The sequence below is a fragment of the Drosophila montana genome, unplaced genomic scaffold, assembly GCF_035044405.1.
Source record: "Drosophila montana isolate Dmon_TW-CO22-7 unplaced genomic scaffold, ASM3504440v1 contig_84_1, whole genome shotgun sequence".
NCBI classification, from domain to species: domain Eukaryota; kingdom Metazoa; phylum Arthropoda; class Insecta; order Diptera; family Drosophilidae; genus Drosophila; species Drosophila montana.
The window spans coordinates 20,097-41,431 of record NW_026999138.1 but is presented as its reverse complement, the minus strand read 5'-3'; the positions used below and the strand labels follow the sequence as shown (position 1 = coordinate 41,431).

Sequence of the window (21,335 nt, the reverse complement as noted above, 5' to 3'; positions counted from 1 at the left end):
CGCTTGGCGTTCTCCCTAGCTCTGAGCGCCGTCTGGGCGTCTCTGATTCTGTTTTGTATGTTCTCTTGTGGCTCATCTGGGTGCGCCTGAACCACGTCAACTGGTCTTTTGTCGATGACCGAATCGATCGACTTATTGTACTCAGTTGTAGCCAGTAAAATGATTTCTACGGTGTCACTTATACCTTTATCGATCTTTAGGCATCTGGCTAGCTCTAATAGAGTGCTGTGAAAGCGCTCAACCTGTCCATTCGAGACGCTATGTAATGGTGGTGCATTTGAAATGCTGACCCCATAGTTGTTTGCAAGCATAGCCACGATTGTTTCTGAATTCAATGACGGTTCATTGTCACAGTAAATAGATCTGGCTTTTGGGAAAAAGTTCATCAGTTGCATTAAGGCTGGCTTCAGATCCACAATGGTTCTTGAAGGGACCGGTTGGAAAACAGCAAATTTAGAAAACTTATCGATGCAAGTGAGAAAAACTTTTCTGTCATTGGAGAAAATGTCTATGTGCAGCTGTGAGGATTTCTCTTCTTTCTCCAACCGCAAATACGTCAACTACACGTTGTTTGCAGTGCCAGAACTTCGTGGCTGGGTATCTTCGAACCAATGCGTCCTGTATCATTGCAAGCGTATGCAAATCACAGTGGAGGGCATTTACGCATTTGGCTGAAATTACATCTGCGAGTTTCTCTAGCAATGATTCAATGCAAGTATAGCTGATCAAGTAACGTTTCTTATTCCCAAACAGAATGAAACTTCGTTTTAAGGGGAAACGCGCCTCTTCCAACACTATTTGGTTTTGAAAGCAGTTCAAGGGTTTGATTGTTGACTCAATGGTGTTGGTGAGAGAGACCTCGCTGTGGATCGTTGCTGCACAGGACTCCACCCCTTGTTCATCTAAGGCATTGAGCTGTTGTCTCGATAAGGCATCCGCAACCAGATTGTCCTTGCCGGGTTTGTAGAAGAGTCGCGCATTAGACTCGTCAATGCGGGCTTTCTACCTTTTGATCTTTGCAAGGGTCAAGGGTTGATGGTCAGTGAAGACGTTAATGTCTTTCACCCCATATAAATAGTGCCTTAATTTGGCAAGAAACCATACAATGGCCAATAGCTCTCTTTCATTTGTTGCGTAGTTTACCTCACAGTCCTTCAATGTTCTCGAAATCATTGTTATAGGACGACCCTCTTGAGACAAAACCGCACCTATGCCGTGGGCCGAAGCATCGGTCGTTAGATCGAAAGGCTTCTTAAAGTCGGGGTACCTGAGCATCACATCTTCGGATGCCAAAATATTACGCAACTTCTGAAACGCCCGTTGCTGCGCTTCAGAGAATTGGACCTTTATGTTTCTAGAACTGTGTTTACTGACTGTTGGCGCCGAGAGTCGCGCCGGGCGCGTATTTGGCAGGGATTTCTAGCGTCGAAAAGAAACAACATTCGATTCGATGTACGATACGACACGATTCAATTCGCTACGTACGATTGGGCTGAAATCTTTATTATCTTTTATTATTTAATGATCTACATATATTTAACAAGTTTATGAGACTTACATTCGTGCTCCGCACGCGCTTATCTTCTCTTACACTTCTGCTCAGCTGCAAGCACAAAACGAAAGTGAACCTCGACGAAAAGGCAAATTGTGCAGCTGCGTGATATCGACTTCTGTATGTACAAACTAATTCTAACGGTGCACTTCCAGCGTAAGAAGCGAGCGCCGCTTACAGAAAAATGCGATACCCAGTAGGACCTAGTGACAATAGACATTTTCACTTCGCCCCGTAACATTCCCCACCCTGTAATTCACGAACGTCCGTGCAGTGTGTTACTAACTTTAATGTCAAGCTTAGCTAGCTTGACGGCGGGGCGAGTAATAATTCCATCGGCGGTTCGCACCACGGCGCTTCGGACCTGGCCGTCTTTCGAACGGTGCACGTCGACTACCACTCCTCTTGTCCAACAGTTTCGTTTGGCACCTTCGTCCACTATTATGACGATGTCATCGACTGATATTGGTTCGATTGGCGGTTGGAACCACTTAGTACGTCTGGTGAGTGTGGGCAGATACTCGCTCAACCATCTCTTCCAAAATTGGTCAGCCAATTGGCTGGCGACTCGGAAGCCTCGTGCCAAGCTAGCTCCGTCCCGGTCCCGTGAGCCTCTCTCACGCAATCCGCTTGAGTGACCTATAAGAAAATGGTTCGGGGTCAGGGCTTCGGACTCAGAAGTTTCCAGGGGAACATAAGTAAGCGGTCTTGAGTTGAGCATGCTTTCTACGTCTGCCAATGCTGCTCGTAGCACCTCCTCTCGTAGCCCAGAGTGCGGCAGGATCTCCGACAGTATTGACTTTGTGGAACGCACCATTCGTTCCCACGATCCTCCCATGTGGGGTGATCCTGGTGGAATAAAGGTAAACTCCAGTTCCGGGTATTGTCGCTCGATCAGCGCCGGCGATATACGTTCAATTTCATCTTTTAATATTCTGCTAGCGCCTCTGAAATTTGTGCCATTGTCCGACAGCATGCGGCGGGGGCAGCCGCGTCTGGCCACGAACGACTTCAGAACGCATAGGTATGAGTCAGTCGAGAGCGACGTAGCTATATCTAGGTGAACGGCGCGTACCGTGAGGCATGTGAACAGCACACCCCAGCGCTTCTCACGACGCCGTCCAACGACAATGTCGTAGGGTCCAAAGTAATCCACTCCGGTGTATGTGAACGGTGGAGTATAGGGCGATAGTCGTTCGATTGGCAGGTCGCTCATCTCTGGTGGCTTTGGGCGGGCGCGTCGTATACGGCACGCTGGGCAAGCACTGGAGACTTCTTTCACCAAGGCTCGCAAGCTACAGACCCAGTACTGCTGACGCAGTTCGTTTACGACGATTTCGTTGTGCAGGTGATGATATTTGCGGTGATAAAACTCAACAAGCAGATACGTCAATCGATGTCGTCTTGGCAGAATTATCGGGCGTTTTACGCAGACTTCAACTCCTTCTATATTGTCTATCCGTCCCTTAATACGTAGAATGCCCGAGTCATCTATATAAGGAGAGAGCTTGAAGAGCAGGCTTTTGCGATCGGTTAGGCGGCGCCCCGACTTTAGGGAGGTAATCTCACTATAAAACTCCTCTTCTTGGCATATTCGAATAAAAATCACATCCATTTCTTTGCTGCGTTTAAGGAGCAGCATCTTCTGCAGCTCTAATCGCCCGTCCAATTTGGTCTTCTTAGTAACAATCCGTAGGAAATCCAGTACGCATAGCTGTGCGGCTCTCAATTTCTCCAGCTTGCTGAAGTGCTGCAGATCCGGCAGGATACATCTCCAAAAGGACGTGTGATTGGCTCTTTCTTCAGCATGGTATAACATGTTTATTGCCGAGCCCTTTTCTGTGCGTGGCCACTGCGATTCTTCTAGATACAAAAATGGTGGTCCATTGAACCACCTGGTCGAGCCGTGAATTTCGGGCGTTTTGGTCCATTTTGTGCCATCGTCTGCCACGTTTTGAGCTGATGGGACCCAGCGCCAGCTGTCCACATCTGATTCTTCTAAAATCTCTCCGATGCGAAGCGCTACGAATTGTTGGAACTTTCGAGCATCGGACTGGATCCAGTAGAGCACGTCCTTTGAATCCGTCCAAAATGTTCGTCTATGTATGCGTACCGACATTTCATTTTGGATACATTTGGCCAGTCTCAGACCTAAGAGTGCGGCCATTAGTTCCATACGAGGTATAGACACGGGCTTCAAGGGTGCTACTCTCGTTTTTGAGGCGGCTAAACTGCAATGTACTTGGCCATCATGTTCAGCCCGCAAATATACAACTGCTGCATAAGCATTAATACTGGCGTCCACGAATGTGTGCATCTGTACAGTCTGGGTTCGGCTCACCCACTTCATACACCGTGGAATACGGACGGTATTTAACTTTGAAACTAGATCTAGCCAGTGTCGCCAATCCACTTCGTCTTCTTTGGTAAGGTCGTCATCCCATCCGATGTTGGATCGCCATATGTTCTGAAGGATGATCTTGGCGCGTATATTAAAGAATCCTAGCAGCCCAAGCGGGTCGAAAATAGACATGACCACGCTTAGAACGCGTCTTTTAGTTGGGCGCTCCTTAGATGCTTTTGCAAGCAAGTTCGGCTTTACCGCAAAGGTCAACAGATCTTGTCCAGGTAGCCACCACAGGCCTAGGACCTTTTCTTGCGCTTCATCCTGAGCGCTGATCCGCTTGTCCAAGCCCTCACAGTCGTCTTTGAATTTGATGTCCAGTGGCGCATCTCGAAACCGCCACTAGCATGAATCCTTTTTACAGTCTCAGCTAACTGCATCATTTGGGATTCTGAATCTACCGACTGCAGCCAGTCGTCTACAAATGTGTTTTCGCAAATCGCCTTTACGGCATCCGGATGCTCCGCTACGAACCGCTCGGCATTGCGATTCTTGACGTAATTTGCTAGGGCTGGCGAACAGGATGCTCATGACTTGCATAACGTACGTTTCGGGAGAGCGCGACGAATCTCCATCACGCCAGAGAAACTTCTGAGCCGCTTGGTTTTCTCGGCGCACCTTGACCTGATGAAACATTTCCCGTATGTCGCCGGATACGGCGATAGGGCGCTCTCTGAAGCGTATTAGCACGCCCATCAAAGATGCTAGTGTATCTGGACCTTTAAGCAAACAATCGTTCAGCGACGTGCCACTAACTTTGGCGGCTGCATCCCATACCAAGCGTGTCTTTAGCTTGTTCGGATTGGTGACTGTAAAGATAGGAAGAAACCACGACATCGTCTTAGCTACTAACTCACTATCCTTCAGCCGGCGGATATATCCTTTCTGTTTATAGTCGTGCATCGTGTTCATCATGAACTCCTTTAGTGGTGGGTCTTTGAACATCTTTGCCTCTAGACATTTAAGGCGCTTAACCGCCATCTGGTAAGAGTCTGGCATATGAATGCGATCAAACCGCCATAGCAGGCCAGTCTGCCAGCGCTTTTCGTCTTCCAGATAAGTTGTTGTTGCCTCCATTATCTGCATCGAGCGTTCGTCCTCGCTGGATCTCAGCGGATTTGAGGAGACGCTCACACCTAGTGACTCCAGGGCAAAATAGCTCTTCAGAGCCTCATCCATCCCACGTGTCGCACTGCACTGGCAAATATGTAGCAGACGAGGCGTGGTGCTTTCACCCACCATAGGGCGGCCATATACAGACCATCCTAGTCTGCTTCGCGCTGCTATGACGTCTTCGTTTTCACCTTCTCGTATCTCCAGGGGTGCAGTTATTTTGATGTTGTCCAAGCCGATAATAAGCTGAGCCTTTACGTTGTTATACGGCAGGATGGGAAGCATAGATAAATACTTCCGAGACTTAAACAACTGTGGCCCGATACTTTGCTCTGGTAAGTCCAAGTTCGCTACAGTTCGCACGTTTTTCAACGCATACTGTACCGCATTATGTTCTGGAGCTGAAATGCTCACAGCCACAGACATAGACTCAGGTTCGTTCTTGGTTATGTCGCCTGTCCATTTGAGACACAGCTGGGTCGCCGGACCATCTAGTTCCAACTCGTCTGCAAGCGCTCTTTCTATTAGCGTACACTCAGCTCCTTCATCCACTAATGCATATGCGCGCACGCTTTTTGATTTACTATAGAGCGTGATTGGAACATATCGAAACAGTGTCTTACTTGCGGACCTGGCATGAAACATAACGGCAGATTCCATTGACATTGACTTGTTGCTACCTTGGCCCGTGTGCTCATCTTTACTACCGCTCGTGGTAGGCGTATGTAGCAGTACATGGTGCGTTGCCTCGCAACCATCCACGTGACATTTCTTCTTTGTTTTGCACTGTTGTGCACGATGTCGCATAAAGCAGCAAAAGCAGAGCCGCTTCTCCTTGACAAGTTCCCACCGCTGTTTTGTACCCATGGCTCTAAAGTCGCCGCAATCTGAAAGACGGTGGTTACCAGCGCACTTTGCACATGAAACTCTCTCCTGTTCCTGTTGATAACGCTGTTGCTGCGAACCCTCAGGGTTGTCTACCGTGTTGTGCACAAAAATTCGCTCTCTAGTGGTTTTCGTGGAGCTCTTCTTTTCGTTATCAGTCCGTGGTATCTCGTAGGGCGTGACCATAGTGGCGCACATAGCCACATTAAACAGCCAGTTATCAAAGGTGGCCAAGCTACTACCATCATTTGACATTCGATGCCGACCCCAGTCCAATTTCATATTGCTGGGAATCTTAGCAACAAGTTCGTTTAACAGCGCGGGATCGTAAAGATATTCGTGCATTCCAATGGCCGCTATCGTTGCGCAGTAGTTTTGGACAGCTAAGGCCAGTCAGATAACAGTGTTCAAATTGTCCGATTTTATTGCTGGCTCCTCTCGTAGCTTTTGCTGCAACGCAGCATGTACTATTTCAGAGCGGCCATGCAGCATTCGCAATGTGCCTATAGCATACGGCACTGTAGCTGGTATCATAAGCTTTCCACGCACCGCATCCAGGGCTTGCCCTTTGAGGCACTTCTGAAGCCGGATGAGATTTTCCTCATTGCTGAATCCACATCTCTCTGTGGATTGCTCATAATTGCTGATAAAGATCAACCATTCCTCTGGTTTGCCAGTAAATATTGGTAAAGCTTTGCTGATTACGTGTCGCGCACTGATTTGCGCAGATGTCAGCGGTCCATTCCAAGGCGTCGCAGCATTAGAATGTACATTATCGAATTGCTGCCGCGGCGGGTGCTCTATCGATCTATTAAGCGCTCCCAGACCTGTGTGGCCCATGTACGCGGCAGTACTGGGCTCCGTAGCCTGGTTAAACACCGCCGTGTTTGCTTGATATGGCAAACTAGGGTGTACACTCCAATTAGCCGCAACCTGTTTCTGCTTGCAGATCACGTTCTGGCATCCCAAAGGGTTGAAGAATGCTCCCTCTTTCTCAGTTCTATGCTGCGTCGGTGTTGAACTTTCCCTTGGACCAGTAGCTGCAGACGACGTAGACGGACAGCCGCTATAAATTTCTATGTTTGCTGCTCCGCTACCCTTTTCTAGGCCGGCGACGTTATCTTGAACTCCGGCGAGGACAGGCGATCCGTCAGCCTGTCCCGTTGACCATGCCGTTACAAGCGTTGCAGTTCCACCGGGTTGATTACTACTTGTCGTCCTTCTCGCACTTGCATCTTGTTCATCACCGTCAGCCATCTCGCCACACCAATACAGTGAAGTCCGCTTTGAGGTTATGGCAACACTGCAGCAGAGAATATTTCAGAATATTGGCGCCGAGAGTCGCGCCGGGCGCGTATTTGGCAGGGAATTCTAGCGTCGAAAAGAAACAACATTCGATTCGTTGTACGATACGACACGATTCAATTCGCTACGTACGATTGGGCTGAAATCTTTATTATCTTTCATTATTTAATGATCTACATATATTTAACAAGTTTATGAGACTTACATTCGTGCTCCGCACGCGCTTATCTTCTCTTACACTTCTGCTCAGCTGCAAGCACAAAACGAAAGTGAACCTCGACGAAAAGGCAAATTGTGCAGCTGCGTGATATCGACTTCTGTATGTACAAACTAATTCTAACGGTGCACTTCCAGCGTAAGAAGCGAGCGCCGCTTACAGAAAAATGCGATACCCAGTAGGACCTAGTGACAATAGACATTTTCACTTCGCCCCGTAACACTGACTGTTCCATTTTCGCCCTTCAAAATGTTCGTGATGGGTCTTGCTATTGCAGCGAAGTCCCTAATGAAACATCTGTAGTAGCTTGCGACGCCTAGAAATGATCTGACCTCAAACAGCGTTTTAGGTTCTGGAAACTCCTGTATTGCTTTAACCTTTTGTCGGATCTGTTGTGGCACCTCCGCTGGTGACTATGAATCCCAGAAAGCTCACGCTTTTCCTAAAAAAACGCGATTTCTCGACTGAGACCCTCATGTTTGCTTCGTGCAAACTTTTTAGGACCCAGTCCACATGTTTAATGTGGGATTCTTCATCTTCTGAGAAGATAATTACGTCATCGACATAGACATAGCAACTTGCCAATCTGCTCTCGCAGTATGTCGTCGATGGTTCTTTGAAAAATGCTTGCTGCATTCTTTAGTCCAAAAGGGAGTCTTTTGAACTCGTATTTCCCCCCGTTTACCGAGAAAGAGGTCTTTTCACGGTCGCGTTCAGCGAGTATGATCTGGTGATAACCAGGCTTGAGGTCTAATGTTGAGAAGTATTTGGCTTTGCCCAAATTTCCCAATATCATCGAGATGTTTGGCATAGGGTACTTATCAGGTACCGTTCTTTCGTTAAGTTTACGAAAATCTATTACCAATCTCATTTTTTTATTACCCGCCTCGTCAGTGCCTTTTTTGTCTACTACCCATATTGGGTTGTTGTAGGGTGAGACGGACTTTTGAATTATGTCATTCTTTAGCAGATCTTTGATTTCTTTATTGACGAAATCAGCTGCTCCCATTGGATATGGGTAAAGCTTGGCATAGATGGGTTGCTCATTAGTGGTCCTGATGGTAGCCACGACTGATGTGTTATACGGCAACGCTTCATCTGGGTCTGCAAAAGCCTTTTGTCTGGTCTTTAGCATTTTTAAGAAAGAACTTTTAACTAATGGGGGTGCCTCTTCACAATCTACTTCTGTGAAATTTACGTTGGCACAAGTGTGGAAGGTGATTTTTTCAACTTCCGTACCCCACTTGAGTTGTCCTGGAACTAAGCAAAGTGAGGCTCCTACCTGTGTTAACAGGTCAAGGCATATAATGCCGTCAAATGTTGACAAATCTGGTAAAATAAAGAATGTTGCTTTTGTATTGAACATCGACACAAAGCATTTTTGTGTGATGTTTGTCGTGCCATGGATTGAATGAATTGTGAAATTTATGTCAACCGGGCAAAAGCCTTTTAATCCTTCTTATGGTTTAATGAAATTCTTTGACGCACCCGTATCGATAAGGAACTTCATATCAGTCCTTGCTACTCTTCGTCGGATGAGAGGGACCAGGGACTTACTCCTAAAAAATTGAGCGCATCCAAACCAGCATCGCTGTTGCCACCGTCGTCAATTTGCGACACCGCGCTATCAGCGGCTGTGGCATTTGACTCTGACCCCCCTGGTGCGCCCTGCGCAATGTGGTTTACCCTTTGCTGCTTTCTCTGAGCACTTGTGCGATCAGATGGGGCTGATCTCTTGTTTACATAACGGCTGACGGCATCCTCGATATGGAAGGGTCAACTTCCAAAGGCACTGGCGCTGTCTTGTTATTCTGTTGTCTGCCGCTCTTTTGATCGGCTTGGCTTTGCGTCCTGGCCTGCTTATTGTAGTGTGAGTTTTTCTGGCTATTTGACTGTGGCTCCCCCTGCTGGCTATTCTGCACTTTGGTGCTTGGTCTACGCTCTTTTTCCTCCTGACGTCTAGCGTAGTTAGCCGCAAAGGCATATCTCTCATGGTTAGATTCAACCTCCTGTGCAAGGGCGAGTGCCGAGGGTAAGTCCTTTGGCTTAGCCGCGAAAAGCACGTCTGTGAGATTGCGTTTGAGACCTGATATAAAAACGCGCAATGCGTCATCGCGGAATTTTTCGCATAAGCCTTTAGCCATAATTGGCTCATATGACATATTGTTGGTCAGTAAAGTCAGTTTTTTTTCTACTTCGTCGTAATTCTGAAGTAGCGATAAGCCCCCCTGCCTCAAGGTGCCTAACTCCTGTTCTATTACATGGATGGGTCGTTTGTCACTATACGTGAAATCGAGGCGATTTATAATCGCATCAAAGTTCAATACTGTGCCAAACGAAGCTAGTACTGCATCAGCGGGACCCCTGACCTTGCTTCTGATAATGATAACCGCCTAATAGTGGCGTGAGCTGCCATTATATGGTTTGAAAATTTGATACGCTGCCAGCGCTGCTTGCCGCCACGTTACATAAGATTCTTGTGCTCCGGTAAACTCGGGCAAGCATTTGACGGCGTAAAGTGGCTCGTCGCAGCGTACCTCATTGTTTATTTCAATGGCCACATACGTTTGCACTTCTGGCGTAGTAATGCGCGCAGCCGCTATCTGTTCAGACATTTAGTTAATTCTTTGAATTAACTCTTGTTCCCTGTGTTGATTTGCAGCAGCTTGCTTGAGTTGTTCAGGGGCGCTGGGGAACAACGGGTTCCAGTCTTGGTCTGCGAATTAGGGCTTGAGTGTCACAGTCAGATTCTGAGTCACTTGAACAGTGGCCGGGCGTTCTGTATCGTGAGAATGAAGAGCTCATATGCCTTCGCTACAGATAAACAATTCAATATTTTTATGATTAAGCGTGAGTTCATCTACGCTGGCGTGTCATGTTACGCCAGAGCGTTCAACTACAAAGTAACGTAAAGACAACTAACGAATAGAGTGGGAAGCAAGCCGACAAAATATGCAATTAGCTTTAAATACAAATGACAAATATCTAGCTTATCTATCAATCAAAGCTCTCAATGCCGTATAACTTGTTATTATTATTTTTCTTTATAGATTTATAATTGAGTAATAAGTAAGGCAAAATATAATGTGCTTCTTTTTTCTTTTTAAATTTCTTTTGAATTGACTTGAAAAGAATTAAGGAAAAGCCCACTTACATGATTCTAAGACAACTGCTTAAGGCGAATTTGGCTCCAACGCCGCAGTCTTCGCTGTCCAGATAGCTCCAACGCCGCAGTCTTTGCTGTCCAGATAGCTCAAGTGGCTTCGGTGCACTTCTGCGAATGGGTCTTTACGAGGGTGAAGTTGTTGCACTGTTTCTGCCTGTATTGACGAAGGTCAGCAATCGCGTAATGTTTTTGTTAGAGTGTTTCAGTTATTAATGAACGCTCGCGTGGGTAATTTTCTTTTGTTATTACCACGAGTTGGGCGCCAAATAAGTATTATGCACAACAAATACTATTCTCGGCAGCGTGCCGGAGTAATGAAATAAGTGTAATGAACAACAATTGCTGTTCTCGGCAGCGTGCCGGAGTAATGTTTGTGTATTCTTAAACGTCAAATACAAAACTGAATTGTGGTATAAAATTGAATTGGAATTAAACCTAAAAGTTGTATCCATAAGCTACAAAGCTACAGTCGGCAAGTGTCAGGTTACCGCTGCTGACCATTGTGGTCAGGCCGCTGAACTCATGTGTCAGCGGAATGTGCTTGGTTGGAAATGGGTAAATATAAGTATTGTGCAAGTTTCTTATACAGCGTTATTTTGGTGCAATTCTTAGGTGTTAACTTGTACACACACACATTCATGCGCGTCTTCTTTCAATTCTATCAACAGCATTGCAGTTGCGATTGTATTGTTTTCTGTGCTGCTATTTTAATTGGTATTTTTCTCGTCAAGGCTCAATTATTGGTGTGGCTATTGAGTAGAGGCGGCGGAAAGTAGCGCGGTCAGTTACAAGTTCGAACCCTGCCGAGGAAACTATATTTTTTTTTTTACTGCTGGTGTGGCTGTTGAGTAGAGGCGGCAGCAAATAATGCGGTCAGTTGCAAGTTCAAGCCCTGAAAAGGGAACTTTTTTTTTTTTAATTTATCTTTATTACTATTAAAGCAAACGACCGCGTAGCGCGAGCTGCATTTGGTGTATATAAGAATAAGAGGGTTCAGGATATCCTCTAGTCGGGAGTTCCCGACTAGAACCTCTTACTTTGTTACGGAACTGCTTGTTTCCCAGTTGGCCGCGCCGGCTGTCTCATCGGATTCTCTGGGTGTAGTCCCATCCCTGGCCCGCAGTCCGCACAATCGATAACAACAAAGCTACACGTCTGTAGCAAAACAGACTCACACAACACTATTCAAAAATGAACCACATAATCGATAACCAATATTCGGAACTGCTAACTCATGAACAAAATAAACAGCTGTAACAACTATGAAAATGTAAACAACAAAGGTGAGACACTCAATATAAATTATCAAAAAACGCTATTTATCAACCTTACTCTTCCAGATCGGGCCCCGGTTCCGGACCCAGCGTACCCGCCCTACCATGAGACGATCACCTACACTCGTCTCCCTCATTTTGGCCACTCAATGGCCTACATTAGCCCGTGTCGGCCATCATGCCCACTCTCCCCAACAATATGAATTTAGCCGGACATGCTTTTCTTTCAATATGTGCGTATAATTGTCTGCGTTTTCTTAAAATGTATAACGATTATTATCATCGCTTATAGCATTTATCTTTGCAGCTATTTAGAATCTCATGCAAGTGGATATTTCGTTAACTTCACAGGTGCGTATAATGGTTTGTGTATTCTTATAATTATTGGCATTAATATTTCTTTTATTTCTTTCTAATTTGCACGAGGTCTCCATTCAGGTAAATTAGTATTCATGCACGTGAACATTTCTTCTCCAGGTGCGTATTAATGTTGCATATACTTATACTTATGGACAAGGTGTATTAATTTCTAATTTTTTTCTTATCTTATAGAATTTATTTTTTTATCAAAGAGACAATTTAGCGGCAATCGTTGCGCCGATTTAGGAACAATGTGCCCACACAAATACTTAAAGCTGGGTATGTCACGATAATCAGTCGTGCAACAGGTAGGTGATATAGATCTGTATTAAATCGCTTAATTCTACCTTACCCTACGTAAAGAGCTCTCTGGGGGTGGTAAGGGGCGATATAAATGGGTAATTCCAATTAGGTAAGTATGTGAGCATAGTTCGCGCAAGTGTTAATTTTAAATTTTTATATTTTACAGGCGCAGATGCATCACCTTTGGAGTTTCCCTCACCGTTTGCACTCTAAAGTGAAGCTCGGCGTAAGTGCCTATGTATGTATAGATATAAATTATAAACACAAAAAAAGTTTTAAGTCTCGTTTTAATTTTATATGTATATTTGGTGACTCGAACAGTTTAATTTCCATATGTTTATTAAATTGCAAAAAAAAAACAAAACCAAACCGAAAATTTTATTTGGTCGCCGGCTGAAATTGCCAGATGGGAAAAAATTCGAATCTTTTGAGCCGATATGCAAGATAAAAATTTTAAGCTCACTTCGAGCTGGCACGCCCGCCGTTAACCGCTGATCAAATCGAACTACCCGTACATTTGGGCAGCAACATCATCGGTGCGGAATTTCGGGACACGCATACATTTGCGAGGCGGGCACCGTTTCTGCCCATCTGCACAGCTGCATTTTTTTTGGGTCAATGGCCCAAATGAAGGCCAAGGGCATATCCAAGGGCATGCGATCCACTCTCCTCATAGTCTCTTTAAGAGCGAACCGGGCGGCCAATAGCAATCGTCGCTTTTGGCGCCGTGGATCGCAAGTCTGGCGTTGCCACCCTTCAAAAATTTGGGCTCCGCCGTGGGCCTAGCTTCACCCCGCATACTCTGACCATATGACAAAAAGATATCGGCGTGGCCGATAATATCGTACGCAACCAACTAAGTAAACCCTCGGTGCTGCCGATAACGTCGAATGCAACATCACCACGCAGATTATTGTAACGACATGAATGACCGTTACAAGGAATCTGCGTGCGCATTTCATGGATTGACCCAGCCGACTAATAACGATGCCCAACGCAGGCCACACCAACGACAAGTAATCTATATTTTCGGCGCTGACCCAAAAAAAAAAAGAAAAGGGGGACGGGCTCTGCCGACGCCATTGCCTGGCAGGGAGGTAAGCAAATTACGATTATGTTCGTATATCTCCCATTCCCGATGATCCTGACCCAGGTAGGTTCTGATTGCAGACAGCACTGTGCGGTTCACGCGTTCGGCGGCGTTGCTCTGAGGCGAATACACTGGTGTGCGCAGGTGAGTAATGCCAAACGCCTCGACCATCGCATCGAACCACTTCGATACGAATTGTCGTCCATTATCCAAATGGATAACTTCCGGCACGCCAAATTTGAAGAACACCTCAGGCACTAAGAAGTTCACGACATCCGCCGCGGTGGCTTCCCTCATGGCCTTCAGGAAGGTAAATTTCGAGAAGTGGTCTACGACGACGAATATCCACGCATGCCCTCATTTCGACCGTGGATACTTCCCCAAAAAGTCGATATAAATCTTCTGGAAGGGGCGGTCGGTGCGCACTTCTTCCCCAATTCCTACCTGCATCTGGTAGTTTTGAGCCTTGGTCTCCTTACACGTATCGCATTTCCGCACATAGTCCCTGACTTGTATGGCCATGTTGGCCAGCGCGTGCAGCGTCTTCCTCATGCCTCCATGAGCTGACGTCTCGTCCGCTTGTTGGATGAGTCCTGGAGTCAGCGACTCCGGCACCCAGAGCTTCCAACTTGTGCCTTCGACCTCATCCTCCAAGCTCTCTTGCACTGTCCTCTTGAACAGAGGTCCGTCCTGCACTCTAAGATCCGGCAACTTCCCTTGTTGGCTCATCACCTCTTTTATCAGCTCTCGATATTCGGTGCTCTCGAACTCCGGGGTCTGAAATCCCAACAGATCCTCCGGGGTCAGTTCGACCTCTTCCACGCTTCGGGACAATCTGTCTGCGACGACGTTGTCGGCTCCCTTGCGGTACTGCATGGAGAAAGGGAACGCTTGCAGTTCTAGGGACCACCTGGCTAATCTCCCGCTCAAGTCTTTGAGACTCATAAGCCACTGCAGGCTCGCATGATCGGTGATTACCGTGAACGGCATCATCTCCACGTACGGCCGGAATCGATGTACGGCCAGTTTGGCGGCTAGGCATTTCTTCTCGGTCACCGAATAGTTGATCTGGTGATTGTTGAGTTTGGCCGAGAAGAATGCGATCGGCCCTTCCTGTTGCTCGTCGTCTAGCTGGAACAACACGGCTCCTACTCCGTAGTGAGATGCGTCGCATTGGATGAAGAATGGTCTTCGAAAATCCACGTGAACTAACACCGGGGCTGTGGTGAGACACAAATCTACCCGTTCTCTTCTTAAGGGCATCAGTCAACGGTACCGAGATCTCGGCGAAGTTCTTTATGAATCGGCGATACCACCCCGCCGTACCTAAGAAGCTTCGTAGTTCCTTGACCGTCCTCGGATTCGGGATGTTCCGGATCGCTTCTACTCTTCCCGGATCCATGCGCAGCGTCCCGCCGCTTATGATGAAACCCAGGTAGTTTAGGTTGCGGAAGCAGAATTTTGACTTCGCCATGCCTATGGTGAGGTTCGCGTTCCTCAGACTCTCGGCCACCAATTCCAAGTATTTTAGGTGCGTTGGAAAATCTGCCGATATTATCAGCAAATCGTCTAGGTATACGAACACGTTGGACCTCAGATTCGCCGGGATTACCTTGTCCATGAGCCTGCAAAGTTGTTGAGCGGCGTTGCAGAGCCCGAATGGCATGTGGCGGAACTGGTACAGCGGCCTCCCTGGTACAGTAAACGCCGTATACGCCCTGCTCTTCTCCTCCATCTCGATTTGCCAGAACGCGAACTTAAGGTCGACGCTAGAGATAAAATGAGTCTCGTCGATTCGCGATAGGATGCCCTCGATGCATGGAAGCGGGAAGGCGTCTTTTATCGTCACACTGTTTAACCTGTTCTTCCCAGGCCTCATCACCACCGTCGTCCGGTTCACTCTCCTCGATGATGCCTAACTTTAGAATTTTATCCACCTCGGCCCACACGATCTCCTGTTTGGCCGGGGACAGCGGATAATGTCTGTCCTTCACGGGTTCTGCCCCCTCGATCAGCTGAATTCGGTGCTGCAGCAGGTGAGTTTTCCCTAGGCCATCCTTCTCAAATTGGAGAAATCTGCGCTTCACGCTTTCCAACTGACTCCTCTGATCGTTGTCCAGGTCCCACATTTCCGGATCCGTCACGCAGTCGTCGTCGTCCCGGTAATAAGCCACCTCTGGGTTCGCTACCGTTACCTCAGATGCCTCTGGTGGTGTTTCGGACTTTCTGGCCGGACCGAGCAGCTCTGGTGCAATCTCGAAGGCTCGCCAGAAGTCGATTCCCAGATATAGTTCCTGTCGCAGGTACGGGCACATGTAAAATACGATATCTTCCTTTCTATTCCCGTATTTCACAGGCAGAACAACGCGACCTAAAATTGGGCGATTGGCACCCGCCGCTGTCCTCACCATCGATTCGTATGGCCGCGCTTCCCATCACAGTTTCTCCACTAACTAACCTTTGCTTATATTATTATTATAATTAGCCTTATCCTGATCCTTATCCCAAATCTCCGTCTCCTTTCCAATGATTATTGGCTTTGGTAGGTACCCCTCTCCTGCTTCCCCGCGGTCACCGTCCCGGAACGCGTCTGTCCCGCCATCACCGCGCTCCCTCTGGGGTTTTCCGGACAGTTTTCACACTGGGAGCAGAAAGTGTCCGGCTTTCCACACCTATAGCAGAATATTTTCCGCTCCTTGGACAGGCAGTCTCTAAAGACGTGATCGAACTGTCTGCAGTTCCAGCATACAAGTCGGGATGAGTTCCTGCCTCGCACGAATGCTTCCTCCAGTTCTCCCGGCGGCGTTTGTGTACGATGTGGTGGTACTTCAACCTCGTGAACTACGGGCCTCGTTTCTTGTGGACAACGCGACGGCTGCAGGTACCCAGTCCGGCTTCTGCGACCCATGTGCCTCTCCACTTCTCGGCACTCTTGGCGCAGCTCATCCACGGTGAGTACGTCCATGGCATAGATGTATTTCGCCAGACTTTCTTTCAAACCACGCTTTATAATCTTCACCAGCTCGCGGTCTCTCAGCGGCTTCTGGAATCGCGCGGCAAGTTGACGCATGTGGTGGATATAATCATCCACCCCTTCGCTGGCCTGTTGCTCTTGTTGTAATAGCTCCTGCATCACATCGTGTTCCGTCTGGTAGCCCCGGAACCTGTCCAAGAGGGCAGGTCGCAGTTGCATCCAGCTGTCGACCCTAGAATGCCGCACGTGCATCCAATACCACGTGTGGGGGCGGCCGGTCAGGAGCAGGTGGAAACCGCGCAGGACCTCCTTCCACGGGCATTGATACTGCCTCTGCAGGAACTCCAGGCGGAACACGAAGTCCTCGACCGAATTCATCGCGTCCTCGCCGTCAAACTTGACGTTCCACCGCTCGAGCTTCATGTACGCCGTTTCTCGTACGTTGGCGTACGCTTCCTCCGGTTGAAAATCATCCGCTCTCCGGTCCTCTACTCGGAAATGGCGGTTATTCGGGTTACGCCAGTTCCTCGACTGAGCATCTGCAACGTAAACTGGGCTGCTGGACGAATACTCCGCCCCTCGTGCGCCTTGTCTATGTGGCTTCGGTGGCACCGGTGGTGGAAATGCCTCGCGCTGGAACACTTCCCGTTCTTTCGGGATGGCGCCTGTTCGTGGTCCCGGCTCGACATGTCTCGGCGGCTTCGGCGCAGTGTTAGTCTCGGAGGTTTGGCTCCCTGGCGGCCTAAGCACATCAATGATGCCCTTCATCATTTCCATGAAGGCAGCTCGCATCTCCTCGCGGATGGACTCGCTGATGCCAGATGGCAGAGCATGCAGATACGTTTGGTGGGCCTGAGCGATCGCCGCGTTTGCCGCCGATTTGAGCACTGAGTCTTTCGGGGCTTTTGGGAACTCCAGGTTCCGTGGAGGTTTATCTTGTTGCGCCAATTCTTTCTCCAAGTCTACCAGGTGACCCTCTTCCGGGATCTGTCTCTCTGGAAATCCCCGGAAATTCATTGGTGTTCGCACCAGCCTTCCAGCTGGGCGCGGCGGTGGCAGAGCCGACGCCCCATCAGCGTCAGAAGCCCAATCAGACACCTGTTCCTCAGCCATACTTATCCCTTCTGAGAACTGTAACCCTGTCTTCTACAAGGCTTACAACCCTTATAAAAAAAACTTTACTAATATTCCTAGTAAATTAATAAATAAATAAACACCCACTAACAAATCTTACTAATAAAGAATAATAAATTAATACACATCGACCACAAAAACACTCACAAAAATAATTTTTTTCTTTCTAATTAATTTCAAATACTTGGGGGAGAGAAGACAAATCCTAACACAGGCTAACTAATCTACGCATAATCTGGACAGTGGACAACACTTAAGCATTCGTCAAATGCTCAGTACGTCAGTTTGACTGACGAACGGCATTCAAGGAACGCTACCTTGAAGGCTATTTGGTTTCTGTCGCACTTCTGGGCACCCTAAGGGTATGCTGTGTGACAGGTCCGGCGCAGGATCGGCACTATATCGTCCTGGGTCACTTGTCTCCGAAGCTCATTTAACTACGGCCAGCACACCCCAAACGTTAAAACAGAGTGGGACAAAACAAATAGAAAACATTAAACAAACTCTAGTCAGACCTACCCTAATATCACATTCTATCACAAGTTATTTTGTCGTGGCGGCTACCACCAGGCTACGATAAACGGTCGCGAACGTTTCGCCAATATGCGAACGTGACTTACCGTCATCAACCACTACAAGAAAACTTCTCATGTTTATGGATATTCTCTACTTCCGTCGTGCTTCTCGGATTCCACTATACGCTGCGCGATTATGAGCTACCTACTCGTGCCACATAAGACTTCAGCGGTGTGGGTCCTGAAGCCAAGGGATTCCTTTTCTCTGTACCTTCATTTATATCTTTTTTTATTTTTTCTTTGATTACACACCGACTTCAAAGAAGCAGAGTGATTCTTCAATTGGGTGCCATATTGTTACGGAACTGCTTGTTTCTCAGTGGGCCTCATGAACAAAATAAACAGCTGTAACAACTATGAAAATGTAAACAACAAAGGTGAGACACTCAATATAAATTAACAAAAAACACTATTTATCCACCTTACTCTTCCAGATCGGGCCCCGGTTCCGGACCCAGCGTACCCGCCCTACCATGAGACGATCACCTACACTCTTCTCCCTCATTTTGGCCACTCAATGGCCTACATTAGCCCGTGTCGGCCATCATGCCCACACTCCCCAACAATATGAATTTAGCCGGACATGCTTTTCTTTCAATATGTGCGTATAATTGGATGCGTTTTCTTAAAATGTATAACAATTCTTATCGTCGCTTATGGCATTTATCTTTGCAGCTATTTAGAATCTCATGCAAGTGGATATTTCGTTAACTTCACAAGTGCGTATAATGGTTTGTGTATTCTTATAATTATTGGCATTAATATTTCTTTTATTTCTTTCTAATTTGCACGAGGTCTCCATTCAGGTAAATTAGTATTCATGCACGTGAACATTTCTTCTCCAGGTGCGTATTAATGTTGCATATACTTATACTTATGGACAAGGTGTATTAATTTCTAATTTTTTTCTTTATCTTATAGAATTCATTTTTTTATTTTAACAGCACTAAATAGAACAGGCGACGAAATACTGCAAAGATATTGCTAGTCGCCGCAAAAAGAAACAATCAAGGAGACAATTTAGAGGCAATCGTTGCGCCGATTTAGGAACAATGTGCCCACACAAATACTTAAAGCTGGGTATGTCACGATAATCAGTCGTGCAACAGGTAGGTGATATAGATCTGTATTAAATCGCTTAATTCTACCTTACCCTACGTAAAGAGCTCTCTGTGGGTGGTAAGGGGCGATATAAATGGGTAATTCCAATTAGGTAAGTATGTGAGCATAGTTGGCGCAAGTGTTAATTTAAAATTTTTATATTTTACAGGCGCAGATGCATCACCTTTGGAGTTTCCCTCACCGTTCGCACTCTAAAGTGAAGCTCGGCGTAAGTGCATGTATAGATATAATTTATAAACACAAAAAATCTAAATTTAACGACAAAAAAAATCTGCTCTTTTTCAGGGAGCACAATCAGGAGTCTTCATCTGACTCCGCCAAGGGCTCGAACGAGGAGGGGCAAAATGGAACGGACTCACTCGGAGGATGTGGGCGTGTCTCGCCTGTGGCCTCTTCTTCGTTGTTGGTGCCCGGTCGTGGGTGGCTCGTCTAGTCGCCTTCAGGGTTGCGCCGACGCTTGGCTGGCGGCGACGCGGATATGGCTGGTGTGCGCCGCTGAGCCGAATCCTGGCCTTTGGTATGTTTCGTGGGCTGCTCTGGTGCGAGAGCTGGTCCCCTCGTTGCCGGAGCCGTTAATTTCGACTTTTTTATTGTTTCGTCTCTCGTCGCACTTAAGTTTTATGTCTCTCTTTAATTGTATATATTTGGTGACTCGAACGGTTTAATTTCCATATGTTTATTAAATTGCAAAAAAAAACAAAACCAAACCGAAAATTTTATTTGGTCGTTAAGTTTTTTGTTATTACGCGCCGGCTTAACTTGCCAGATGGGAAAAAATTCGAATCTTTTGAGCCGATATGCAAGATAAAAATTTTACGCTCACTTCGAGCTGGCACGCCCGCCGTTAACCGCTGATCAAATCGAACTACCCGTACATTTGGGCAGCAACATCATCGGTGCCGAATTTCGGGACACGCATACATTTGCGAGGCGGGCACCGTTTCTGCCCATCTGCACAGCTGCATTTTTTTTGGGTCAATGGCCCAAATGAAGGCCAAGGGCATATCCAAGGGCATGCGATCCACTCTCCTCATAGTCTCTTTAAGAGCGAACCGGGCGGCCAATAGCAATCGTCGCTTTTGGCGCCGTGGATCGCAAGTCTGGCGTTGCCACCCTTCAAAAATTTGGGCTCCGCCGTGGGCCCAGCTTCACCCCGCATACTCTGACCATATGACAAAAAAGATATCGGCGTGGCCGATAATATCGTACGCAACCAACTAAGTAAACCCTCGGTGCTGCCGATAACGTCAAATGCAACAACTTGTTGAAAAATGTCTAAATTCGCCCCGAACAGTTCGTGTTTTTTGCGATGATTTATCGAGTTTTCTATCGATGTTTTGAAAAATGTGAATGTGTCATTACCATAAACACCTATTGCAACGACGGCAAGCGGTAACTTTAAATTATAATTTTAAATTTTATTAATCCCACAGTTTTTAACATTTAAAGTTGGCCATATCCCGCAAAGAGTCCATTAAATGGAAATGAAAGAAATCTTTGCGGCGCTTATGTAAATTAAAGCAACTCGAATAGCTGTTTATTTAATTTTGCCACTCGCATGTTACCGACAAATGAAATGTGTTGGGACCTTCAGATTTGTTTACGTCAACGATAAAGTGTCGTGGTTTGGTTTATGTTTATGCAATTATGTATTTCTGTTAAATTATTGCTAGGTACAGTGTACCCTAACGTAACCTAATAAAGTTTTTTTTTTTTTTTTTTTTGTGTTTACTTAAATTTTATTGTGTGTTTCTAATTTTTTTTTCCGAGATTATTATGTTATCTCTTTCGTCTATACTTTCTACCAAATAGGGCCCCGTGTATTTAAAGTCAAATTTATGTCCTTCTTTATTTTTTAATA

The 21,335-nt window shown here is 46.7% G+C and overlaps 2 long non-coding RNA genes across 10 annotated transcripts; both read left to right on the top strand.

The window, feature by feature from the left end:
• Positions 1 to 11,717: 11,717 nt before the first annotated feature.
• LOC135440110 (uncharacterized) lies at positions 11,718 to 20,139 on the top strand. Of its 9 annotated transcripts, none has more exons than XR_010438242.1 (8): positions 11,718 to 11,925; positions 11,983 to 12,149; positions 12,224 to 12,267; positions 12,355 to 12,393; positions 19,274 to 19,432; positions 19,517 to 19,565; positions 19,623 to 19,682; positions 19,760 to 20,133. It is a non-coding gene; the product is annotated as an uncharacterized LOC135440110 (long non-coding RNA). The 9 variants fall into 9 exon arrangements; XR_010438241.1 differs by having other exon boundaries at positions 11,720 to 11,925; positions 19,274 to 19,461; positions 19,760 to 20,131; XR_010438244.1 differs by lacking the exon at positions 19,517 to 19,565 and having other exon boundaries at positions 11,719 to 11,925.
• LOC135440111 (uncharacterized) lies at positions 12,470 to 12,822 on the top strand. The gene is made up of 3 exons (XR_010438247.1): positions 12,470 to 12,584; positions 12,640 to 12,688; positions 12,746 to 12,822. It is a non-coding gene; the product is annotated as an uncharacterized LOC135440111 (long non-coding RNA).
• Positions 20,140 to 21,335: the final 1,196 nt, after the last annotated feature.